Genomic DNA, 21,961 nt, shown 5'->3' on the forward strand with positions numbered 1-21,961 from the left:
TATGAGACTGATTAAGTTCATTATTCTAAAATTACATAAATAATCTTACAATCATGCAACATTTAAGTTGAAAAAAATTCTTATTATATAAAAAAATGTTTATTGCATTACAAAATTAGATCATTTTACTTGCCTATAAGGTGACACACCAACTACTAACACAGCAACAGAAAACAACAGAATACTCTTGATGTCGCCTAGAAAATTATCTATAAGAACTGCAAAACAAAAATTAACATCAATCACTGTAAAAATGTATTAACAGGCTGTCTCTCTACAGAAACACTTTTAGAACCAATTAGAAACACAGATTCAGACTCAAATTGGACACCTTTCATTTAGTAACACTACAGTAAATCACACAGTAATTAAACACAAAATAAACAATAATAAAAATGCAAATAAATAATAAAATATTATTAGTTAATTTGTTTATTTGTCTTCTTGTTTTTTCTATTTGCTCCTTTTCTTTTTTTAATTTTCTCCCCTAGCACGTTCTGATGCATCTCTCTCAACAGTCTCTCCAACTCTGTACCCCCAACTATAGCTCTATACACTATAAAGATAACTGTAAAGAAATACATAATAAAGTTTTATTAGTCCTCCAAAGTAAAGATAATTTTACTTGCTAAGATTTGTTTTTTTTTTCAGTGTGTTTTAGGCACACAGTTACAATATATTAGGAAAGAATTAGAGTTTTGTGCAAATATAAGATTTTTATTTTTTGGAAAATCAGTAAACACAGCCTCTATTTTTAGTAAATCCCAGTACATTGTTTTCAGTAAATCCTAATTAACTGTTACTGTCATAAATGTGTCCTGCTAAAACAGTTTAGAGTCAGGACTTTCCCATTTGACAACATTTCAATTGTTTTAGCAGTGGCTAAAGGTCTATCAGATTCTGTACTCTGTAAACCCAGAAGTTGTTTGAACTCAAATAAATTAAGTCTGTTTTACATAAAATTGGATATTTCTAAACAATACTGAACTATTTTGAGTTAGTTGAACATTCGTGGGCACATTTACACTTAAACTGAGATCTTTGAGATGAATCAACTTATAATAACTGAGTTTAGTTTGTTGCCATTAACAGCTTCTTTTCCACTGGCTTCTGTTACAATCTATTTGCATACTGGGTGTGTCCCCCAGTTTCTGACACTCACCATCAGTGTGTAGTGATTCACCCGGGGCTACCTTAGGTAAACTTGTAAATCACATATTATGATTAAATACGTGGACTCTGTGTTGTTGCCTGTAGAACAAGCATCATTTAGCTGAGCTGCAGTAACTCTGTGTTCTCGCTGTGCTCTCAGTACTTTTTAATTTTAAATACAAGTTCAGGAAAATATTAATTTTAAATATTTGTTAAGTTCATTGTACTTAAAAATTATATTACATGAACTTTATAATTTATAATTTTATTAAGGTAATCAGTTACAACAAAAGTTTTGAGTTTAGTCAACTTATCGGGTTTTACAGTGTAGTTGTACAAACCCTTTATCTTTGAGGCCTAATATTTGTTCGAAAACATCTGAGCTAATGCAATGTTTAGGGTGTCCAAACATTTGCCCAACTCAGGCATTTTGCTTTTCTACGATATAAAAGTGATTTTTTTTTATGATTTACTGAAATGTCTAATGCATGACTAGTTTTAGAAGCTGTTTATTACCTCTCAATCAATTAAAATGTGTATTTTGTCCATGGCAACCAAACTTTCACATTAAACTGTATTTATATTAAACATAAAAGTATGGAAGCTAAGCTGAATTAAGCAGTATTCCCCAAAGCTTACAGTAAACACAGCTCCAAGCAGCAAATCTGCTCAAACACACAAGCTGCCAGCTTTCCTGTGTGTGAATCCTCCTGTACCAGAGAGAATCCAGCGCTATTTTTTACTGTTTCTAGCATTAATCGCTTATTTTAATTTCTGAAAATAAGCATATAGAGAGTCATATAGAGTGATTATGAGTGTATTTAGTCTATTTAGCTTTTTGCCCTCACACACACGCTTATCCACACCCATTAAGCTCTGCTCAGCTTTACAGCAAACGCTGACATAAAACTGTGGTGAAAATTATTTTTCTAAATGCCTAGGATGTAAAAATGCCCAGCTAGTCTGTTCTTCTTTGCAGAACTACCTAAATTCACCCTCCCTGAAAATCTTTATAGTGTAAACTTTCCATTTGAAGTCAGAACTTTGACTACAGAACCTTCATCTTGCTTTTGTTCGTCATTCAGAGGTACACTTGCTCTTGCTGCTGTGCTGCATAATTCAACTGGGATTGCAGCTCAGCTCATAGATCACTCTTTAAGTGCTCTTATCTGGGGTTCTGTGGTTTCTGAGGCTGGTTACTCTGATGAACTTATCCTGTACAACAGAGGTAATTCTTGGTCTTCCTTTTACTGGGGCAGTCCTGATGTGAGCCAGTTTCATCATATCGTTTTTGACAGTCTTTTTAAATACAATTGAGGATGCATTCAAAGTTCCTGACTGACCTTCATTTCTTTAAGTATTTTTTCTTTAGTAGTTGATGGTTTAGAACATTATTAAAATAGGGCAATTCACTGTATACTAACTCTACCTCTTCACAACTTTACAAATGATGCTCTCAAACACATTAAGAGAGCAAGACTCTTGACAAGTTCAGCACAGCTTTTTACTTAAAGCCAATTTAGGTGACTCTACCTCATAAACCTGGCTGAGAAAATCCAGCCAAGATGTGCAAAACTGTCCTTTAAGCAAAATACTTTAGTATTAATCTGCAATGCAGAACATTTAAAATAATGGAAAAAAAAACCCACTGGATTTAAGACGTGTTCAAACCTTTGACAGGTTCTGTACATAAATAATGCCACAATGAAAATATTGCTCACATACAAACATCAATAAAACTTAAAACAAAGCATACAACTGTACAAATATATAAATAATTCACAGACAAGGAAAGGATTTACAGACATAAGTTCAATGTGTTGTATTTATTGTATTCAGTCCTTTGTATTTATCACTCAAACCTCTGTAGCTGAACTCTTAACTGCTGCAGATTGAAAAGCTCAGCCCTGCACACCAATTCACACCTCATTCAAACCACAGCTCAAACATCAGCACCTCTCCCTCCCTCCAGCTCTGACTGCCTCTCAGTCAGACATCCAGCCTGCCATAAAGATCCGTGAACAGAAGGAGTGTTGACTCTTCGACAGACAAAGTGAGAAAGGCAAAGGCCCAGATGGTGTTTCATCTTGCTGTCTGAAGATCTGCGCTGAACAACTTCAATCTGGCTGCACAAAACAAAACACCTTCAAAATCATAAAAATCTTTTAGGTGTTTTTCTTCTGTTTTTATCAGATTCTTTTAAATTTTTATACATGGTGTGGTTTGATTGAACCGGTATGAAAAAAATCAAGACTTACAACAGGAGGTGATCTTAATCAGTATCAGGTTTATTTGTGGTGAGAATGCAGGACCTTCTTACTGTATTTACTTTGTTGCTCCCGCCAAAAATAGCACTGACTAACAAGAGAAGAGAAAATTCTCACATTGTATGTTCCGACACTTTTTGGTGCACTCACGTTTTTCCCTGTGTGAAAACAAACCAAACCACGGTGAAAACATTACTCCATATACTCTCTAACTGATTCGGACCAGAGCAGTGAATTCTACATGCACACTAAAAAACAGAGGTATGATATGAGAACTTTCTTGTACTCAAAGGTACACTTTTCATAATTGTACTCTCAAATGTATAATATTGGTCTTTACAGGGTCAAATATGTTCCCTCTGAAGTATAAAGCCTTTTCTAACAGCAGGAAATACAGATTTAAACCATATAAACACCCAAAGGTACATTCAGTATTCTGTATCACTGTACTAATACACAATATATATTTGAATTATACATTTAATATAAATATGTTTTTATTTAAAAGCCAGATCATTTTGAATAATCTAGTTCTTAACACATATCCGGTTGATAATAAAGTTTTATAATCTTTATAATCTTTACTGGTACAAAAATAAAAATAAATAAATAAAATAATAGGCTTTCACTGAAAGGTACTTTATTGTACCTCAATATAAAGTACAGCACCAGTCACAAGCTTTATACCCTTTTAAGTACAAATCTGTACTTATTTTTCTTAGTGTGTGTGAAAAATGCCCTAAGAGACTGAAACTAACACACTTTAAGGGAAAAGAAAATCACAAACTCTCAGTTTGCATTTTAGGCTAACAGGTTCACTTTATCCTACCTTTGCTCAGTGGTCCTGCCTTCACCTGCCGGTGGACCTCTGGCTCCCTCTCAGGCAGGGAGCAGGGTGGCAGTCTTGTAAAAGTTCTACCAGGAGATTCTAATGCTACATAATTTCATTTTTAACCATTTACTAGCTTCGACCCACTGCCTTTTAAATAACGTGACTACCAGCTACCTTTGCTGCCTCCAGCCGCTGGCATTTTTGTTTTTTCCTCCTCAACACCTTTAGAGTGGTCCTGTTTGGTTGGCCATGGGGTTGGATCCTCTCAGCGATCCGTTTACTGTTGGATTTGTGAGAGTCAAGACATGACGAGACCTGGGCTGCTATTGGGGCCTCCACCATAGAATTTAACTCATAATTCTGTTATTAATCAAACTGTTAACTTATCAAGTGTAAATATTTAATCATTCATTTTTGTCTCTGGAGTTGTGCTGTTTGAACTCTGTATACTATACTCTACCAATGTTATATGCTATATATATAATTTTGAATTAGTTTAGTGTGTCTTGTTTGTTATTTTCCTTAAATATTATACCTATTTTTCTCACTAATTGCATACATGCATGCATAGTTATCTTTCACTACTGTCCTCAAATGTTCTCTAAAGTAATGTTAGAACAATTGAAAAACAACAAGTTAGCTGTGTAATGGGAGTTGTGCTGAGTCATGTTGTGATTTTTTTTATTCTAAAAAAAAAATTAAATAAGGATGTATGATGATCAAAAATGAGTAAACTGAGGAATACCTTGAATTCTGAATGATTCAATTCTGAAAGAAAAAAAGACTTGAATTTGTTTGCTAGACTACACTGTATTGCTACACCAATAAAATTCCTTGTGTAAAACTCTTAACTCATGCTGACCTGCCTCTGAAATACTAGTAAACTTCTATATGTCTTTCTGGATGAAGAAACCAACTTACTGCTATAAAGATGAATGTAATAACTTTGCTACTAATAGTTAGTTACTACCCAACACTGTTACTTACGTATGTACAAACATTTGAAGAAGCTGTGAAAAGAGATGCCATGCAGCTGCAGTGAAAAAACACTGATTTCCATTTCCCACTGTGGAATTCCTGCACTGAGAGCTTGGTTGTAAAACACAGTTTGTTTACCTTTGTTGTTGTAACTGGCTGTTTTCCTCCAGCTGAGTTTGTTTTTCTTCCAAAAGCTGGAGTTTCAGTGATCCAATAAGTAAAATATGTTCAGTGTAGATGAATAAAAACCAAAGTGATAAAATTATCATGTGATGAATTGTTTTTTAATAATGAGCCCAAATGGAAGAACTGTCCAATAATGATGTCTCCCTACTCTATTCCTCTCGTTTGACCCAAGACAGTCTAGACTCTGAGTTTAAGTTACATCCAGTTAAAGATAGCGGCTCCCAGAGATTTACCTGAAGGTACTGTGTGTAAAAAAATGTTGGTTAAAAAACTACCTATGCACTATCAAAATTCTCAGTGCCCTCAGAATTCTACCAATAAAATGTGGAGCTTCCTTGAGCTGGTTAATGGTGTATAAATATCCATATCTTTGCACTGACGATGCTATGCCCCAACACTAGCATTGTAAGCCTGTTGGGAGCTTCAGCTAAAAACGCTGTATTTGGGAATGCTTGTACTCCTTAACATGTTTTACTATACCCAGAAGATTTCTACTTTAAGTTGGGAAAATGTAATATGATTTCTGTGCACTGACCACTGCACAAGATCCCTCAGTTTTGCTGATGGAGTGAGTGGATGCCAGTGTTCTACATGAATCCAGTCAAAATTAATTCCACTTTTGTGTCTAAGTGATAGACTGCCCACCTGTCTGGTCTGATACTTATGGATGTTCGACGCTCAGCTTCTCCTGTTACCTGTCAGGCCAAATTGATGGAAGTATCTGAAAACCAGGCTTTCCTGTCACCCATCACAGATCAGCTGCCCACTGTCTAGTAGGTAATGCCGAAGGCATTGGATTAGTTGCTCCTAATTACATTGAAGTTTTTTATAAATAACTGCTTCAACTACTGCTTTTGGCTTTTCACCTAAATAGGTAAAAACTTATTTGTTTAACATTTTCATTTATAAGTTTCTGACCAGAGGAGGATGGGTCCCCCTTATATATAAGGTACATGTGAACCTTGTTTCCTTCCATGCTTTCTTCCACCTGCAGCTCTGAGGGAGTTTTTCTTGTCTCTGTTGTTCACTGGAGGTTCTGTGTTGTATGTTTAGTGTTTTGTCTGATTCTCTGTAATACGTATGGAGGGCCAAAACTGCAAAAAATAAAAATAAATAAAGAAATGAATAAAAACAAATGTATATCACTAAATAAAGTAATATGGTGATTAAAATAGAAAATAATAATTATAATTAATTTAAACATAAATACATATACATAAAAATAAGTATATTACTATATTGTTATGTATGGGTTTCTTTATTAACATTGTTTTTTAACATTAACATTATTAACATTGTTAATTTTATTTGTTTGTTAATTAGCATAACAATTTATTTCTGCATTAATTTATTTCCTGATTTTATTTATTTATATATTTATTTATTTTTCCAATTTATTTATTTCTGTTTTGCCTTGTCCTTATAGGATAATGAAGGGGTAGTCCAGCAATGATGTCACGGTGTCTTAGCATTCATATTGGTTGATCAATGTCAGATATCTTAGATCGATTGTAACCTTGTTAACGTGAAAGATTATTTAATAAAGATCACTTTGATCGTAATACAGACTCTGATCCATTTCTTTGAGGCGGAAATAAATAAATGCAGATATAAATACATTTGAAAATAAATGAATAAAGAAACAAATAGTTATGTAAAGAAATAAATTAATTAAAAGAAAAAATAAACAATGTTAATAAAGAAACCCTTAAATAACAAATTATTTAGATATTTATTTTTATGTTAATTATAATTATTCTTTAGCGTTTTATTTACCATATTACTTTTGTAAAATTATTTACTTACGTTTTTATTTATTTATTTATTTTTAATTTTGGCAGTTTTGGTCCACCATAAATATGACCACATTTCTGTAAAGCTGCTTTGCAACGACAAGTTGTAAAAAGTGCTATAGATAAATACATTTGATTTGATATAGTCTAAAGTCTATTTATTATCATTATTATTATTAATAATAATAATAATAATAATAATAATAGGTATTATTATTTTTTAAGTATTTTTATTATTACCTATCTAACCAATCTAAGCGCAGCACACGGGATATTACTAGCCAATCCCATCTCAAGAGACATATGTGACCAATCACAGGACGGGGTAAAAGCCACTAGCCAATCCCTGTGGAGGAGAGGAGGGTTATGTCTGAAAACGGGTGTGGAAAGAGGAGCATCCCACGCCGGTGCTGTGCTCGGGCTGTGCTGTGTGATGTCCCGCCTGTAGCGGGAGCGCGGTGTCTGTCTGTGCGCGCGCTGTGTCTCAAAGAAGAGAAGAGAGTGGGAGAAGTAATCCGATTTACTTGTGTTCGGGAGGATCGCACGCGCGCCGGTGATTCCTCTGTAGCGGGACAGTAGCGCTGAAGATGACGCACTGTTATCTAGTTGAGAATCGGGGAGAATGTGCGCGTGTTTGACTGGCAGACTGACTGTCCAGAGAGATTAGTGTACTGATGATAGAGAGAGGAGAGAGACAGGAGGAGCGCGCGGGTCCTCCGCACTCAGCCTGAAGATTATTAGCGCGCGCTGAGAGACAGCCAGCGAGCGACGCTCCGAAGTGATCGATGCATCGCCTGCAGGTCGCTGCGATTAATCGCGCAGGTCTGGAGAACTGGAGGAAGGGGATCCGGGCTTGTCTGCGCTGGTCTCGTCGCACGGACGCACCTTTTTCCTCACCAATCATGGAGTTTTTACGCATTGGAATATGAGAACGCAGCGCGGGATAAGGCTGGAATAAACGGAGCACGCAGACGAATCGTCGCATCATCGAATCGTCATGATCGTACAAACTAAACGGTAAAGGTAAGAAGATGTGGTCTCATCTATTAATTCACAGCTGGACGGAGCTTGAAGTTGCGTGTTTAATCGATCGTTTTATTTGCCGTTCCACCTTAAAAATGGTGCAGCAGTTACGATACATTCAGCTGCCGATGCTTTTAAGGTGGAATTGACAGTTCGAATACGAAGCCAACTTTACTACGCTTGTAAAACCTCAGAAGAAAAACATCACAGGTAGAGTGCAGGGCATGCTTCTGGAGGAGCTGCACTTGAGCCTATGAGGTCAACATGTCCAATGCTGATTTTATAGCACTTTTTACAACTGATGTCGCATAGCATCTTTACAGAAATCTGATCTCATTACAGAGAACCAGACAAAACATTGAACATACAACACAGTACCTCCAGTGAACAACAGAGGCAAGAAAAAAAATCCTCAGAGCTGGAGAAGAAGAATGAAACCATGGTATGAACCAAGACTCACATGTACCTTATATTATTAAATCTACTATTAAAGGAGAACTCCGGTATAAAATGGACTTTTGGTGTAGTAAAACATGACACAAAGTACTTACCTATGATGAAAGGCACACATCTGTTCTCCCACAGCGTTATGAGGTCCAGACATTTTTAACAGTTTGTCCAAACACCCTTCAGACTGGGTGACACGGGGCATAATTTTCCCAGATAAATATATAATGTGGGAGGGGAGCCAATCTTCCTCTGGTCAGACAACTTAACAATAAATGATAATGTTAAATAAATTATGCCTAATAGGTCTAATGGGCTAGAGGGGTGTAGAGGGGCTAGAGGAGTGTATTCCCTCATTGCTCTCCCTCATCAAACTTCAGTAATCAAATTTACACATTACACAGCTACTGTCCAGCTACCAAGCCTCAGGCCAAATCCTGGGCCATTTCTGATGCTGCAAATCAGTTTAATCTGTCAGTTAATGCATGCCACTTGGTTGGATTGACTTTTGCTGTGTTCACTGAATAGCCAAGGTCTGATTCATTCATTTCGTCAAGATGATTCACCAGAGATTCATCCCCTCAAAATATTTTGGGATCAGCTGATTCATGTTTTTTTTTGTTTAGTGTTAGGTAATACAAATTTGTATATTTAAATTATATAGTGGCATGCAAAACTGTAGGCACCCTGGTCATGATATTATATAAATAAATAAATAGCAAATAAACAAAATAAACAAAAAGCAGTGCTTTAATATCACATCTCCTAATCTCACCTCATCTGAGTTTAATACAGTTATTTCTAGTTCTCATCAGATCAATACCTGGTTTGGTAAATCAGGTGAGCTGCTGATGGAACTGAACATGCACATAGTGGCTGAGGGCATCTATGAGAAATCTGAACTTCACTTTGTTCTACAGCTTGGCTCAGAATACAACCTACTTACCTACTTAAAATGAAAAATACTGGTTACTTTTTACTGTATTTATGTTTATTTGCATCTATTTAAATGATATGTGGTGATTTTTCAGGCAAAAAAACTTGTTAAGTGTTACTAAGATAAATGAATTATTTGCTATCATTAGGCCTGTCATGATAAGAATTTTTTTGGACGATATATCATCCCAGAAATGATTGCAATACACAATATTATTGTCATTTTAGGCCAATTAAATGTCACTGACATAATCATAATAAAATATCATATAAAGCAATTATACATTTTAAAAGACAACAACATTTGAATTAATCATTTATTATAACTCGTTTGGGAATTATATACTTATTTCTTCACTTACTCCAGTTCACACTGTGTATGGAGTCACAGTTATTGATGCATTGGTCAGTTATTGAAGCATGGTTGGCTAAACTGGCTGTACTGTTCACTGTTATATATGTGAACAAACATACAAATAAACACAATAGACAATATCACCATTAAGGATGGTTTGATGTTTTATCTGAAATTTTCTGGTGTTTAATCAGGCCAAAACCTGATTGGTCCAACAGCTGGAGAGCAATTCTTTGCTAAATAAAATTCTGCTCCTTTTCTTTAAACATTTCAAACAGGTTTGTTCACTGCAGTCAAAATTATTTTTATATAAAGTCTAACTGTACAAATAAATCTATGGTACAAATATACTGTGCATATAAATATAATATAAATATAAAGACAAAGCCTGATAGCAACATTGATGCTGGTCTAACCAGACATTTACTAGTGGCCTACTTATCTCATGGAATGATGTTCCTGAATAATTTAATTATCCTTCCATCCATATTTTTATCTCCTTCTTGCTGGTTAGGCTCGCAGTGTGTCCAGTTGCTACTTGCAATCAAGGCGAGGCGCAAGGCAGAAACATAGCCTGGGCAGGGTGCCAGTCCATGGCAGAGTTAATTGAATTATAATAATTACAATCATTATCATCACTAATTATAATGATTATAGTGTTTCTGGTGCTTTAAATCTGAATATTAATTTGTTCTGTTGGATACTAGCTCTATTCATTTGTTTGAATTGTTTGTATTGCTTTTAACTAAGACTTTGAAGGCGGCCTCAATTTAATTAGTAACACTGATTTTGAAAAATGCAAATGCTATAAATGATTTGGGGTGTAAATTATACATTCTGTAAAATTTAAATGAGAAATTGATGTAGACTGATGTAACTTTCAAGAGAACATTTACAAGTTTTCTTGCATAATGTTAAAAACAGAATTGACAGTTTATTCAGTATTTCCTCTGACTGTATGTAGGTTAAATGTATTTGGGCATGATATAGTTTACAGGGAAAGAACACAGTTGTTTTGCATTTTTTTTGCTGTACTCTGGCTCTTTAGGACCTAAACTGAAACATTTGGGCCTGTCACAATAACAATATTAGTTTGGATGGTATATTGTACCATATGTAATTTTGATAAACAATATTATATAAAAAAATGTATGCCAATGTATGCCACTAATTTAATGATAGTATATAGGGCTAGGCTTGTTATGATAATTAAATTAAATTATAGATTTATCGTACAGTAAATGGACATACCCTCAATAATATTTAATAATGATGATACTGTCTATTGTCTTTATTTGTATGTTTGTTCACATATATAACAGTAAACAGCATTTTAGCTTATTTTGCTTAAATAACTGACCAGTGCTTCAATAACTGTGACTCCATGCACACAGTGTGGCCCAAACTATGACCTAAACTATTAATTAAAATATTGTTGTCTTTAAAATTGTATGAATGTTTGTTATGCTGTTCTATCATCATTATGTCAGTGACATTTAATGGCTATAAAATGATATTGATATTGTTTATTACCGCAATTTCTTTGACGATATATCGTCCACAAAATATTGTTATCGTGACAGACTGATATAGGGCTGTCACAATCATAAATCTTTACTAACAGAGAATATAAAATAATTGTGATTAACTACTTTTTTCCCCGTTTTTATACGCTTAATGTTTTAGCAGGCCTATTTGCTTAATAACACGGTAATAATTAATAACACTTTATTAAATATATTAAACAATACATTTATTTTATGAAAGTCATATAAACAAATGTTTCTTTACATATAAGGTTAAAACAATAGATGCAAATTCTCACATTAAACCAAATCAAATTAAACTTTAACTTAATAAGCAAACTTTACACACCAAACATATCTGGGGTTAATTTGATTATTTAAATACATTAAGTTAAAATTTTAAATGGGAAAATATTTTTTTTTTCCATTACCAAATCTAACTTTTAATTATAAAGCAAATGACTGTGTTTGTCCTTATTTGTTGCAGTGATATTCTGTGTTTATTATGTAATAATTGTAAAGTAATAATGTAGAAAATCTACATTTAGATCAGTCAGAAAATGGTGTAATGACTGTTACAGACCTAATAGTGTACTAGCATAATGATGCAACTGCATATTATTTAAAAATGATTTTGCTCATGTGCATTTATTGTACTATAAGTTGAATATGGCCTAGGATCTTCATGAGCTGTATAAAGTCTAGGCATTGCTAGTTGGCAGTGTTGTTTAGATGATTGCACTAAAATGAATAAAACAGATGAACTGCATTGACAAATCTAAAGTTAGTATCTAGATGCTAACTCAATTCATAAATCTGCACGTATAAGGCACATAAATGGTCTTTATTGCAAAATGCGTGAGTTTTGAATCAAACCATACATTACTGCTGGTGCACAAACACAGATTTCTATTGCCTAAATGCTGCCCATGCAAACCAGACATCGATGCTGAATGTATTCATGATTGCAGGATGAGAAATGCATTGGTTCAGTCAGTGTGATTAGGGTGGTATGTTTAATTAGTGTGGATGGTGTGAAGGGAAGCTCTGGGAAGAGTGCAGTACTCAGGCTTTAGTGTTACACTCCTACTCAACATAGTGCTTCTGGTTCCTGGTTGGAAGTTACTCATTCAACCAATAAAAGGCTTCATTCATTTGGTGATGAAGTCAGTTATGAGTAAAAGTACAGAGGGGTGTGTGTGGAAATGGTTCGGTTTCTGGAGGGATGACACTCAACACAGAACAGTCTTACGCAAATTATGTCTTAGAAACATCACTATTAAAGGGGAAGCATGACAACTCTTTCACCATCTTATACAGATACCATGAAGCAGTAACTACGGTGGCCGAGAAAGCCCAATGCAGTGCAAATTGAAAAGCGCTGCAAAAGCACAAAACACATCCATCAAAATTACAACACAGGCGCACCAAATAGAAAAACGCGCAGCAAATAGAAAAACGCGCTGCAAATAGAACCACAACACAACGGAAGTGAGTCACAACACAACGGAATTTTCCCGGGGGACCTTAAAAGATGCTGTACCAGCTAAGCTGCGTCTTCAGTAACGTCTCGGACTTCACTATGTGTACAAAGGACAATAAGTGGCAAACAAGGCGTTTTGTGAAGCAGAACTTTTAATAATATGCACACAACCGTGGTAATCACAGGTAATAAACATTACTTACTTTTCAGAAGCTTGTTTGCCACTTACTATCCTTTGTATACAGCTGGTACAGCATCTTTTAAGGTCCCCCGGGAAAATTCCGTTGTGTTGTGACTCACTTCCGTTGTGTTGTGGTTCTGTTTGCAGCGCGTTTTTCTATTTGCAGCGCGTTTTTCTATTTGCTGCGCCTGTGTTGTAATTTTGATGGATGTGTTTTGTGCTTTTGCAGCGCTTTTCAATTTGCACTGCGCTGGGCTTTCTCGGCCACCGTAAGTAACTGATGCATATGCACACCACTAGAAGACGCTTTACTGGATCCAGCAGCATGTTTACAGTGTAGGATTGTAATGCTTTTCTACCTGTGAGTGTTCCTGCATTGTGGAATATTTTGTTTAACTCTATAAACTTTTAATATGCAAATTTATTAGACCATTACATGCTGTTATTGCAAGCTTATTACACCTTATTTGGGATACACAATACTCTCCTTACCTAACATGTAAAACATGTCTAAATATCAGGATTTATAGGCATCTACCAAGAAGTTAATCAAAGTTGATACCAATATTGGTACTGACAGGTTTGACAAATACAAAAAATCAGTTGTGAGAGCATCAGTTGTGTTGTGAAAAAGTAGAGCTTTTAAATACATGCTGCACAGGATAAGCTCATCAAAGTTACCAGCCTCAGAATCCACAAGTTAACAGAACCCCAGATAGGAATATTTTGGTTTGTTTAACACTTTTAAGTTACTACATGATTCATTATGAGTTCCTTCATAGTCTGAATGACTTCAGTATTAGTTTACAATGTAGGAGAAAATTAAATAAGAAAAACATTGAATGAAAAAGTGTGTCCAATCTTTTGACTGGTACTGTATGTCCACAGTGTTTAAACTAAAAGCACACAATATTTATAGCTCTACAGATCAGCAGGGAACGACAAGCGCAAATGTGCAAAGTATGGCATGTCACATTGAGACGGCAGGAGGACTGTGCTGTGTGTGACAGTGGCTCTCCTAAACTGTGGGCAGGGTTTGATGGAGCATGCTGAGTGACCTTAACTGTTTTCACCCTCAGAGAGAATTTACTTCACTGTCGCAGGACTACCTGAGCTCAAGGGCCTGGCCTGTCTCACGAGGCAGAATTTCTTGCTAAAGGTTTATTTGATTCAACTCTGCTTTTGTGTCTAACAACAGAAAAACTTGTGTTATGCTTCATCATCAAGTAAGGGCCAACCAGGCCAGCATTTTGTGGAAATGCTGCTGAAAATGACCTTTTAAATATTTTATACTATGGTTAAAATCAAAACGAGGAAAGGAGAATGGCACAGAAAACTCTGAGCTGTTAACCCTTATGAAGTTTGCATTGAACAGCTGATAATGTACATAAAATCAATGCCGGACTGGACTGAAGTGGACAGGGACTCTCTGAGAGACTGGTGGAAGATTGACTCAGAGATGAAGTATGAGAGTAGAGATGATGCGTGTCTGGTGGGTTTAATTCAACATCTTGTTCCTGTGCTGACAAGTGGGCTGCTTGACTTTTTGTAACAGATTTTCTTTTTTTTTATGAAGGTCACACTTTCTTGTGCGCACACATGGGGATCACCAGCACAGTTTGAGTATCTAAACCTGGGTTCACCGATAAAGTTGAGAATGTGGCCAAGTTCTTTAGCCCAATCACTAAACCCCAGTTACAAACAAACAAACAACAACAACAAAACTAAACAAACTAAACCAAATCTAGACAGTGTAACAAACACATGAACCTAGTTTAGACTTTGATCTGGACGTTCAGGTGTGAAACACCCTCAGAGTTTGCTACTTTTCTGAATGTAGCTAAACTCAACTACAAATACAAAAAGCTGGATATGAATGTTCTTTAGGCAGCAGATGGTGATGGTGATGTACACGCAGTTAGAAAAGCTGAATATTTTAGGCACCAGGAATGTATTTTATGATCTAGAGCATCAACAGAGTCATTAAAACGAGTTTTTCTGACGCCTCAGTCGAGGGAGTGTTTACAGTATGTGTAAAATCTCTCTTGCTGTTCTGTGGGAGTGGGGGAGCAGCTTTATTATTTGAATTATGTTCAACAAATTGTTGGAAGCTAAACAGCGTGTGCGCTCCCACACAAGCAGCAAGCGTCAACACGCCCACAGGAGATAAACTTGAACAGGAGATCACAAGTTGAATGTGAAATATATGGTTACACTCAATAATATTCTGTTTTAGACAGATCTGATTTTAGATTTTTATTTGACAGCTTCATTTTAGAGTTTTTGATTCCACCTTAAGTGCAGGCAGGAGTTTTACAGGTAGTCCCGGGCTGTGGGCATCAGGTGATTCAGGTTTGTGCAGTTATGGTGGTGTTGTGCAGACTCTAAAATCTACTGATAAAGCTGTATGAGTGAAAGTAAGTGAGTGTTTGCTGAATAAATAAATGCATGCTTCAGCCTCTGCATGTCTTTATCCTTTCACCTGTCTGCTCTGATTGTAAATTGTGCCTCTCAAAAAAAGAAAAGTTGAGGTATAAAACAAAGAGTGGATTGGTTGTATTTGACACAGCATATATGCAGCTCTGAAAAACATTGAGACCACTTCAGTTTCTGAATCAGTTTCTCTGATTTTGCTATTTATAGGTATATGTTTGAGTAAAATAAACATTGTTGTTTTATTCTATAAACTACAGACAACATTTCTCCCAAATTGCAAATAAAAATATTGTCATTTAGAGCATTTATTTGCAGAAAATGAAAAATATTCAGAAATCAATATTTGGTGGAATATCCCTAGTTTTTTTTCACAGTTTTTTCATGCATCTTGGCATGTTCTCCTCCACCAGTCTTACACACTGCTTTTGGATAACTTTATGCCACTCCTGGTGCAAAAATTCAGGCAGTTCAGCTTGGTTTGATGGCTTGTGATCATCCATCTTCCTCTTATTATATTCTAGAGGTTTTCAATTTGGTAAAATCAAAGAAATTCATCGTTTTTAAGTGGTCTCAATTTTTTTTAGAGCTGTATTTAAATGAATGAAACAAAAAGTGTATCATGAGGAGATTTTACTTATCACACTCTTCACTTCACCCATCCAAGTCTTTGAATGCTGGTGTTGGCATTCAAAATGGCCACAGCCCCTATGCACCATCATAGGATGTCTCTAGTGCACAAAGCAAGGTCCATAAAGACATGGATGAGAAGAACTTGACTGGCCTGGTCTTCACCCTCCTAGTGTTGGAGGCATTACGGGGGATAGAGGTATCCTAATGAGTGAGTGGGTTGTTGGTCTTACAAATTGGGGAGAATAAAGGATACAATTAAAAATCATTTATTTAAAAATATAGGAGCATCGTAGTTAATATGTGTCTAATATGATGTCGTAGTGTTGAAACAGGTTGACATTATGTTGCTACATTAGGTAGTAACACCAGCCACAGCTTATTTCTGTGTGCATGTTTGTGGGAAAGGTCTGTCTTTTCTTGTTGGGTTAATGCTAGCCTCCTCTCTGTGAATACACAGGCCTGATCTGTTTAGCAGTGTTAAAGATGAGCACATGATTGTTGTATTTTGAACAGTCAGGGGCAGAGCTGCTCCTGTAATTGCCACAATTTTCAGAATGAATAAGTGTTGCTCGCAGGCTGCAAGGAGGATGAGAAACGCTCATGCAAAAAAAGGAGTGCTCATTTTATCAGCGAAAAACCAGACAGAACATGTCTTGCACAGAATTCTCTGTGAAAAACAATGCGGTCATAAATATATATGTATTAGTACATATTGATACTGAAAGTTAGAAAAATTCATTTAGAAAATATTCCTTTTCAACATTAATTATACTATCCATATCATGGAAGTCAGTGAAAAAAAAAATGCTTATGCTGTGGGTCAACACAGACATTTCTGATGTTAATCTGAGCTAACCTGTGCTACCCTCTTTAGCTCAGCCAATTAAACCACTCAATGCGGCTTCACATCTACAGTACGTTGTTTAGTCCGGACTTTCAGACTTTCCTCTTTGGTCCGAATCAAAGTAAGTATAAAAGGGGCAAAAAAACACAATCCAGACCAAAGGACCAAAACAGTTTGGTCCAACCAAAAGAGATGGTCACACTCTGGATCTACTGGATCCTTTATTTACTGTAACAGTAAATTAACCCTTATTTAAACAGAAATAAAAGGAATCTGAGGATAATGTTTTACACTCGTTTTGCTGCGGGAGTTGAATTACAATTCATTACAACACCTGGGAAAGCAACCTGCCAAGCTCAAAAGTAACATTCTACTAACCAATTAATATAAAGTATAGAGAGACCCTCTGATAACATCACTAGGCAGCAGTGTGCACCACGGAACCACAGTAACTCAGCTCAGATACATCAACCAACAGACGCCTGTGCTGACCAACATCAAATTTAGAGTGATGAGAGTAGAAAGCACCGTCAATTGTTGCCGATATGACAGATTTTTATTACATTCAATATTATACAACTGCAAGAAAAAAAATTGTAAGGTTTTATTTAGTGTAACAGTTTTAAAAATTCAGTAGAAACAAACAAATCTGTATTTTTTTTGTGTATTTCAGTAACTTACCAACACTCAGATGGGTCTCGATTGATATAAAATGTCTTTAACAACTACAGTATGTAAATTCTCATTAACAATCCACGTTATTACAAAGTAACTACTGGGGATGTATTCACTGCTGTATTACAAAGCGGGAAAAATATGTCTTAATTAATTGAAATAAGAAGCGCTGCAGTTTTTTACCACATAAGAGAGAGTATGATGTTACTCCTGAGATGCACTTGTGGAATTACAAGAGTCAAATCTGAAGTTGATGCCTGCATGTATTTACATTCTAATCCTTTTAAACAGCAAAATATATATTACCAGTAGTTTTACTGTAATTACCTGGAATTGAATTGAATCATTATACAGTTGTTATAATGTGATTTTGTATAAAGTATAATGTAACACAAAAATGCCTATAGTATTTTGTAAGTGCACTTTAGTATTATACTGTCAACTATGCAAAAATACCCTTAAATGTAACAAATACAAACTAGTCTGCCTTCAAAATGCCACTATTATCATGATCTGGATTTTGGTTTCGTTTCAAACAATATAGCAATACTTCTACAATATGATACGGCACACCCCTACTGGAGTTCCCATTATTTCAAAACTAGTATAAAACACTTTTTAAAATTGGACAGTCAAGTTTCCAATTCCCTCCTTTTCTGTGTACCAAACCCATTCTGAAAACCGCAGAGAAACTATTTGGGCAATTCAGAATAATAGAAGAAAGCAGACGTGCTATCCAGACTGTGCATCACACTTTTATGTTAAGTCACTCCGATCTGCAGAACTCTCTTCTGATTTCTACACCAAACAGCACAGAACAAGAGTAAATGATTACACAAACAGTGTGCTGTGTATCCTGTAGGTTATGAACGCTCTTATCTCGTGTGTTTTCGGCGCTCTGCAAAATGAAATCAAATAAGCTCTTTTTTTTTTTTTTTTGCTGGGCCTCGTCTCGTTCTCCTGCCGAGTTGCTGAGAAACTCTTTCTTTCTTCATTGTGATTCACATTTCTCGCTCCTCGCACCTGCAGCAACTTGCGGTGTATAATTTATGGAGCGCAGCCAGTGTCCTTCTTTTATCACTGCCACCATCATCAACATCACAAGCAGATGGATTAAAACTCCCTCTCTGAACTCTGCATTTAACAATCCCCCTGTGTGAAGAACAGTGATAGTACTTAGTGATAGTTTCTCACAGTGTTGATTTTGTAAGATATAATATGATATAATATAATATCAAGTGCTCATGTTTGGATTAATAGAAGATAAAAGTGAATGTTTTCCAGATTTACAGTCAGTTGTTTTCTCACGAATCATTTACAAATATTAAAGGAGTAGGCAGACTCCCGTTCCTCTCTCTAGGTGCTGTTCTTTCTCATTTCTTGTACTTAAAATGCAGTATTTGTGTAGGCAGCTGTAAAAGTGAGGGATGCGCAATATTGCCTGAATAATTGATAGCATGAAAAAGCAGTTACACACCGTGTTTACAGTCACCTCCAATAACGCAGAGCTAACGCAGCGCTCTGTCATTTTTAGATGACTGGAGTTGTTTTGTTGATTATATAATTATTGATTATATTATTAATTAATTTGCATGAATAATTAAACTAGATTAAAAGCTTGTCACGCCTGGTACTGAAAGCACTCCTGTCTCTCCCACACTCAGCTCTGCCTGAGATCTGCAGCCTCCGGAATACATTGCCCAGGATGCACCACACATTGACATCACACACAACCCCGATCACATGACACAGCACATGACTCTTCCGGGAAGCAGATCACCTGAGTACTAGCCCTATAAAAAAGGGACTAATTTGCTCTAAGTTTTTGTTGAGTATTAAAGGTTCTATTCTGGTACAACACGTTATCCTATTGCTTGTGTTTATCTCTTCTTTTTGACATTGTTTTGTTCACCGACCTCGATTCTTGCCTTCCTTCTGATATTGCTTTCCTGTGTATGACCTCTGAACTGTTTACCTACCCTGGTATGACATCTCTTTGTTACTGTTGTATGCCATCATTGACCCTGATGCATTGCGGCACATTAAATTAAACAGGATTTTTTTTACTTTCTGTAATAAAATAAGTCAGTATGGTCAGTGTTCTTTAAGCACTGATAATACCCACAATATTACTAAGGAAAACACATTTACAAAACAATAACGAAATTCATCACGAAGCGATAAAATACCGATATATTGCCCAGCTCTACAAAAAGTAAACACTGTAGAGTCTGTTTCCCCTGGCAGCTTCTTTCCCATTGGCTTCTGGCACAATATATTAGCATAATGTGCCCTCACCATCAGTGTGTGGTGATTCCCCATGGGCTCCCTTAGATAAACTTGTCATAATCTAGTGTGATTAAGTGCCTGGCCTCTATGTTTTTCGGTTGTAAGAACAATCATAATTTATTTAGGCTTGACCTGTTAATCAGGGGTTGACTGTATGCTAAACTGCTCTCTCTATAATATTTTTGTTCATCTAATTGTAAGTATTTGAGTATTTAAAATGTGTATTTTACTTAAATGAAATCCAAAGAGAAGACTAAATACAAATCTACTTTATTTAGCCAACCCTAACATTCAACAATTTGTATTCAAAGCAATTACAAAAAATATATATTTTTAGTCTAATTAACTTTCAGTTTTCAGTAAACATTACTTAAAAATAATTTAAGTAAATTTAATGTATCCAGGCTTACAGTGTACATTGTTGCTGTCAAGCAAAAACATCAGTTTTTGACGATTTTTCCTTTTTACATAATTTGAACATATATATTTTTTAATATTGTGTCAAAATAAAATGCTACATGAATATACCTATAGAAATTCAACAGCATGACTTGGAATAAAATCTTTTTTCATTCACTTACCTTGACTGTTAAAAGTTAAGACTTTTTTCCGCCACTGTAAAGTTGCTGTATTGTGAGATATAATGTTTTTACATGGTAGCAATGATATGTGATTGTATTGATCAGGCTATTGTTTGTTAATATAAGAGAGAAATTTCAAATTCAAATTCATTTAAAGTTCAAATTGTGCAGTATCATCATAATCATTATCATTAATAATCACTGCTGATTCACAGAAGTGCTAAATTTTAATCACTGATGAGTGACTTTATTTAAATATGTATTAATCAAATTTAATTGACTAATCTTAGAACCTTTATTTCCTGATTAACTTGCCAAAGCTTTGTCCAGCGTCTCTGGCACCAGAAAGACTTCTGTCAGAAAAGAGGAATTCTTATTGCTCCTGTTCATCACTGGCTCTGTCACATGGTCACCTTTATTGGGTAGTTGACCTTGGTGCGTGGTCCGGCTCAATAAGAGATATACGTCTTCTCCAGCACTGACGCTGACAGAGACTGAATGTCAGGCCGGATCTGCAGTGTGTTTGTGAAACGAGTCACATTGTGTCGTTCTCAGAATATAGCACATGTGAAGGTTACTGGAAACAGTGTGACCATCTGTTCATTGCAGACAGACATTCTGGGTATCGAGCCCCCTTGTGTATGTGTGCGGATGATGCTGTAACAAAAATGCATATCTCTGAAATGGTGATATCCCTGGACAAGATAAGAGAGGATGTTCAATCCCTAAGAGTACAATCTATGTGATGAAATTTTAATACATATTGCATTTCATGACATAATGTGTTTCTGAAGCATTTCTGTTAGTCCATGAATCACAAAATGATCAGGAATTGTGTAAAAGCAGAGATAGATTCATAAGATTTACAAGACCAAAATCTTTAAAAGGCAGATGGCGTGTTGTAGACAGGGAGGGAGGGTTTGGTTGTAGATGGGTTGTGAACTGTAAGTCTATGCTTTTTACCCTTTTAGCCTCAGGCAGCCTTTTATGATGTCTTTATATGTCTTGTACTGTGATTCGATTGTCTGTGTTCTTTTACAGAACAAAGAAAACCCTGTTTTTTTTAATATGTAATTTTAGATATGTACATATTTGTCTCATGAATACATGCACAACCCTTTTTTTTCTTGATTATATCTTGTTGGTTTTGCAGGTGTGCATGATATGCACAAAAATGCAATGTATAATAATTCTGTAGGACATCCTAATATTGATGTGTTAAATAAATGCAATCAATTATGATTAAGAGCTTCAATTATTTTTAGCTTCTTAAAGATTTTTTACACACCTGGCTTGGCTAGTTAACACTGTGATGAGTGAAATCTCAGGATCTCAAGGACATTGTGT

The 21,961-nt window shown here is 35.6% G+C and overlaps 1 protein-coding gene across 1 annotated transcript in view; it reads left to right on the plus strand.

The window, feature by feature from the left end:
* Positions 1 to 7,624: 7,624 nt before the first annotated feature.
* Positions 7,625 to 21,961, plus strand: part of lrfn2b (leucine rich repeat and fibronectin type III domain containing 2b) — a 271,257-nt gene continuing 256,920 nt past the window's right edge. Inside the window, exon 1 of the mRNA XM_049485169.1 lies at positions 7,625 to 8,231. The gene's annotated coding sequence lies outside the window, so the exon portion shown is untranslated. The remainder of the gene's footprint in view (positions 8,232 to 21,961) is intronic.

Source organism: Astyanax mexicanus, chromosome 1, assembly GCF_023375975.1.
Source record: "Astyanax mexicanus isolate ESR-SI-001 chromosome 1, AstMex3_surface, whole genome shotgun sequence".
NCBI classification, from domain to species: Eukaryota; Metazoa; Chordata; class Actinopteri; order Characiformes; family Acestrorhamphidae; genus Astyanax; species Astyanax mexicanus.